Consider the following 6,000-nt stretch of genomic DNA (forward strand, 5'->3'; position numbering starts at 1 on the left):
GTTTGTTTGTTTGTTTTCCGCTTAAGCTGTTGAATATGATAGTTCGAGAGAAAGAAGTTATACATATCACATTCTTCTTCTATGTTGTGTCAGTTTCTCATTTTTGTGTGGCTAACAAGTTTCTCTCAAGATCATTTATTTTGAAGGATATGAGGAACCACTGGGAAGAGAAGCTGTCCTTTTTACAAGGACAAATGTATCTGACTCGCTGGCTTCTGCAGTGAGTCCGTAGTGATGATATTAAAATGCAGCAAGTGGTGAAAATGATCAGTTATCACCAGTGCCAAAGCATTATCTGCAGATATGGTTAGGTGCACTGATCCTATGAAACGTCTTAAAATGTTAAGAAATTTAATAGACAAATATGAAGCAAGAACGATAAAGGAATCCAAAGAATCACCATCACATAAGGCAGAGATAGAAACATTCCTTTCATTTTCATGGAAACACAATTAAAATATGGTATAATACTAGGCAGTGACATGGAGGAATCTACCAGACATGTTACCAACTGGCTTTCACATTTCTATTAGTTACTTAGTTTTCATATCTGGAAATGAATATAACATTTTTGCCTGAATGTGGTTGTCATTGTAGGATACCCTGTGGGGGTGGAGGCAGATCGCTGTAACACACGGTGGTGTTAGGCTGTTTGCATTGCTGATATAAGCCTTCCTGATCAATGCCAAGAACAGGATGTGTGAAAGGGATAGTCTGATCAGCTTTCACTCTGACAAGCAATGTCAGCTAAGGTGCTCTGCAGAAGCAGAGGAGAACATGGCACAAGGTTGTCATAACTGCCATCCCAACAAATTCTATACCATCATCACTGGGGGGAGATTTTAGCAGACTCAACCAGTGTTGCTTAATTGCAGTCAGGTGACTATGGCATTGTGTGTTCCTTCCTTAATCTTGACAGGTATATATGAATTTCAGCATAGAAGATAGAACTTCTATTAAATCCGCAGCAATTCTTGGCAAGGAAAATGGAGTACTGCTTGTTAAAACATTGCCAGAGACACATAAAATTTCTATAAAGACAGAAATGCTGATGGGAGCATAGAACCAGTGGAGTAAAGGACGGGAAGAATGGGAAATGGAAAGTGAAGTGAGAAGAAAGAAATAGATATGCACTTAACCTTGCTTCACAGCACATGTCTTATTCAGGAAATAGATTCTCACTAAATAGATTTACACTGGGCCAGAAAGTGCTGTAGTATTTAACATTTAGTGATGGATAGGAGAGAAAACCAGTAGATAGTACTTGAAAACTGTAAGGCCCAACTAAAAAGATAGCATTGGCTCTATTATCCTCTGTACATCCTCAAGAAAGAGATGTACAACAGTGCACAGCTCTGGATACAATGGCTTCAAAATCTAAGACAACATCAAGATACAACTGCCTCAGATCTAGTTAGCAGGAGTGTGAGTTTATACTAGACAAGAACTGAGAAGATGAAAAAGTCATGCTGATATTGTAGGTATACTGCAGAAACCAGAGAATTTCTTACATTGTGCAAAATTTGTGCACACTGTAGGACTTCAAAACAAATGCCATTCTTGTCCCTGGACATTTCTGCAAAAACATGAGAAATTATACTTTTGGTATTAGAACAGTATCACTTTAGTGATGTTCAAGTCTAGTTAGCAATTCCCTATTGCCTCCTGCTTCGGTACTCTGATTCTACTCTGTGCTTGGTGTTTCAGGGTACATTTGGATCTGAGAGATTGGATGTCTCAGGAGCAGAGGGAAGCAAACTACACACTTAGAGTATCACAGAGTGTTACAAGTTTTTGTCAACACACACACACACACATACACACGGGCATCCATTTTAGATAATCCCAGTAAGTGGCATGCAGAAACATTCTAAGCAAGTGCACTATTGCTTACCAATCCTTGAGAACAGCGAAACGCTGATAAGGAGAGAGCAGTGGATTCAGTCGGTAGAGCAAGGAGCCCCTGATTGATTCAAAGTGCACTTCTTTCTCTCCCACGGTAGCCTCTCTCTAGCTTTATTCTCCCCAGGGTCTACGTGGCTTTTTCCAGTTGTACACTGTACCTGTGTGGCCAGTGCATGATGCAAAGCCCAGATGAAACACCTGCTTGCAAAACAAGCCCTTGCAAAAACAAGATGAACTGCCAAGGTCAGCTCTCTCAACAAAAACAAAACAAAACAAAACAAAACACTTCCCTTAAAACTGTTAGACTACTTTGTTCCATCCCAGGATCATTCTTCACTCAGGGGCCTGTAGGTCCCCAACACACATGGATACAAATCCAAAAGTAGGAGTAGCTGCGCACACATATTCTGTTATAGCTGATATATATTCTAAACAGATATTACTTACGTATGTAAGTTATTTACATTTAAAGTGCTGCAAATGTAATGAACTCAATACATTACATGGAAACATTATTATTTACCTTTATGAGTCTTACACAGAATATCTTAACTTCTGGCTATTAATGGTAAACAAAATCCTTTTTCAATTATACTGAGTAATATAATTATAACTCTTTCACCAGCTATTCAGTCTGTGTGAGCCCAATAATGGATTATGCCTAATAGCAGCTGTAAAACTGGAATGGTGTTGTCCTCCTTTTTAGGGATACAAGACAAGTAGATGGTGTATAAAATGAAGGATTTGCACAGTTATGGCTTTTTTGTCCTTTTAAACAAATTTATTGTTGAGAGCAGTGCAAATAGTTTTTATGACTTCTGAATTTTTAGGACTTCATGTGAATGTGAATCTAAGTCTTTGACTACCTCACGTATCTTTCATCTCACTGTGAGCTGTCATTACATTTGTAGTAGCTCAGCTCTTTTGCTGATTCTCAGCTCTGAAAATTTGCTTCTCCATTGTTTTCAATTTACTCTAAATACTTGGTATAAAAAAGCATTTATGCTGCGTAACACATTGGCACCTGTGAGCAGCATAGTTAAAAGCAATGTCAATCATCTGGACAGTGTCATTAATCTACATTTATCAAGTTACACATATCTTAACCTTCCTTTTCTGCAGAGGTTAACCTTCCTCATTCAGCCTGGGTTATTGTGGATCAAGGACACTGCATGGTTTATGGTGAATATTATTCAACAAGAGAGAAGATTGCTGTTGATATACTGATATCCAATATGTTGTGTGATGGATGCTCATACAAGTTTGAAGATGTGGCTCCCATCTTCAGAAAGGGCCAGAAAGATTGTTCTGGTAGCTACAGACCTATCAGTCTCACCTCGGTGCCAGGGAGGGTTATGGAACAGGTAATCTTAGGAACCATCATGGGTCAATCAGAGGTCAACCAGGGGATCAGGCCCAGTCAGCATGAGTTCATGAATGGTAGATCTCCTTTGACAAAACTGATTTCATCCTATGACAAGGTGACCTGCTTAGTGGTCTGCCTGTACTTCAGTAAATCCTTTGACTCTGTTCCCCACAATATTCTCATGGAGAAGCTGGCTGCCCACAGTTATGATGGGGTATGTACTGTTGGATGAAACACTGGCTGGATGGCCAGGCCCAAAGAGTTGCGGCCAATGGAGTTAAACACAGTTGGAGGCCAGTCATGAGTGGTATCCTCCAGGGCTCACTACTGGGACCACTCCCATTTGACATCTTTACCAGTGATCTTGATGAGGGGATTGAATGCACTCTCAGTAATTTGCAGATGACACCAAGTTGAGAGGGAACGTTTATCTGCTAGTGAGTAGAAAGGCATCTTATAGAAGGACCTGGATGGGCTGGATTGATGGGCCAAGGTTAACAGCATGAGTTTCAATAGGTCCAAGTGTTGGGTCCTGCATTTTCGTAACTACCTCAGGCAACACTACAGGCTTGGGGAGGAGTGACTGGAAAGCTGCCTGATGGAAAAGAACCTTGGTGGGACCTGATGGGCAGTCAGGTGAACGTGAGCCAGCAGCGTGCCCAGGTGGCCAAGAAGGCCAATGGCATCCTGGCTTGCATCAGAAATGGTGTGAGTAGAACTAGGGAAGTCATCCGGCCCCTGTAGTCAGCACTGGTGAGGTCCCACCTTGAGTATGTTCACCTATGGGGCACCTCAGTACAGAAAGGACATTGAGGTACTGGATCAGATCCAATGAATGGCAACAAAGCTTGTGAAGGGCTTGGAGAATATGCCCTATGAGGAGAGACTGAAGGAACTGGGGCTGTTTAGTTTGGGGAAAAGGAGGCTGAGGGGAGACCTTATTGCTCTCTTCAAATACATGAAAGGTGATTGCAGAGAGAGCAGGGTTGGTCTCTTCTTACTGGTGAGTGGTGACAGGACAAGGGGAAATGGCCTCAAGTTGCACCAGGGGAGGCTTAAGTTGAATATCAGGAAAAACTTCTTTACAGAATGGGTTGTTAAGTGCTGGAGTAGTCTCCCCAAGAAGATGCTTGAGTCACTATCCCTGGATGGGCTTAGGAACCACCTGGATGTGGTGCAAAGGGGCGTGATTTAGCAAAGAGTTGTTAGTTTAGTATGACTAGGTTGTGGTTGGACTTGATGGTCTTGAAGGTCTCTTCCAACATGAACAATTTTATGATTCTATGTTATGAAGATAGAAATGCTATATTTTGCTTCAGATGATTCTTAATGATTTAGAAATGTAATAAAGCCTTATTAAAAAATGTTAAATATTGTTCATGTATTTGTAAGGCAGCAGTCACTTCATAAAGATTTATGCTGTACAGTTTATTGATGTTGAATCAATGATGTTTTATGTGTACACGTATTTATCATTTACTGCTTATCTCTGAGAAGAAAAAAAAACCTGGGAAAGTCTATGGTCCTTTCTTGCTCAGCAAAAAGACTTTCTGTAAAGATGATGTACAGCTACATACAGCTGATGAAGCCAACTCTGCTGATTTTTAAGTCAGAAATAATGAGTAGGAAGAAAACATAGCGTTATTATAGGTTGAAGATATCTATTAGCCACTTTCAAAGGAAGAAGAGCTCGCTCTTTGTGACCTTGCATAGCTAAAACAGTAGTTTTCCAAGTAGGCAAGAAAAGATGTTTGTATTTAATCTACGGTGTGGTTTACTGACAGCATTCCAGAGAATCAGGAACATCAGCAGGAGGGAAGTGACAGAAGATGAAACTGAGCCTAGTCATCGTTCTCTGCTGGATGTTATTTATCAAGACTTTGTCCTGCCTTGCAGAGGAGAGACATCTTTACATGTGAGTTCTTCATTTTAAACTTAAAGGGAATCTTGAGAAACTTTCTCATTTTTTGTGTTGTTGTACACAAGCCACAGACTGAATTTTGACTCCAGATCTGTACTTTTCAATACATGTGTAGTTTCACGATCAACGTGCATTCAATCTTTAGAATTTAGTTTTGCTAACTAAGGTCTCTTGTTTACATGCAGTACAGAGACACAAAAATCATGTAGTCTGCACGAGGCTTTTATTGACAATGTTTCTTTAATGGAAATAAGTTCAAAGGGCTTAGTACTCTTGCTCTCTCCACTTCTCCTTGCACTGAGCAATGCATGGAACACACTGTATTTAGGGGCTTTACCACTGAGGTCCTTGGGCAGGAGCAGTTCTTCAATGTGAACAGCATTGTGAGGAGTATAAGGCACTAATGAAAAAGGATTGACTGCATGTCAGGCTGAAGGACCCAGTATTGCTTCTGTGAACCCTCTATCTCTGCAAACCACAAACCTGTAAGGGGCACTGTGGTGCAAACATGGCTGCATGGCTCCATCTGTGGGGCTGCATCCCCTCTGCCCAGGGCTGGCACCTAGCACAGCGCAGTGCGCTATGCACAGCCTGGGGTTCAGCATTTCGTATCTTGCTGCTATTGGCCTGGGTTAGGCCTTTGGAACGTGCTGGGATTATGCTGTATTTACAGTGAGGTGAGGCTCACCTGGGATTTTCTGACCTTGCATAGCCTGGAATACCTAGATAAAACACTGTTGAATACAAAGCTGTTACAAAGTCACAGCTGAGGGTGTTCATTTTCAGCATATGTAGGAAGGGAAATCTC

General features: G+C 41.1%; 1 long non-coding RNA gene across 1 annotated transcript in view; it reads left to right on the forward strand.

Moving 5' to 3' along the window:
• The window catches only part of LOC140263739 (uncharacterized), a 30,441-nt gene extending 25,255 nt beyond the window's left edge, over positions 1-5,186 (forward strand). The window contains exon 4 of the long non-coding RNA XR_011905948.1: positions 5,056-5,186. This is a non-coding gene — a long non-coding RNA (uncharacterized lncRNA). The remainder of the gene's footprint in view (positions 1-5,055) is intronic.
• Positions 5,187-6,000: the final 814 nt, after the last annotated feature.

Source organism: Excalfactoria chinensis, chromosome Z, assembly GCF_039878825.1.
Source record: "Excalfactoria chinensis isolate bCotChi1 chromosome Z, bCotChi1.hap2, whole genome shotgun sequence".
Lineage (NCBI taxonomy): Eukaryota > Metazoa > Chordata > Aves > Galliformes > Phasianidae > Excalfactoria > Excalfactoria chinensis.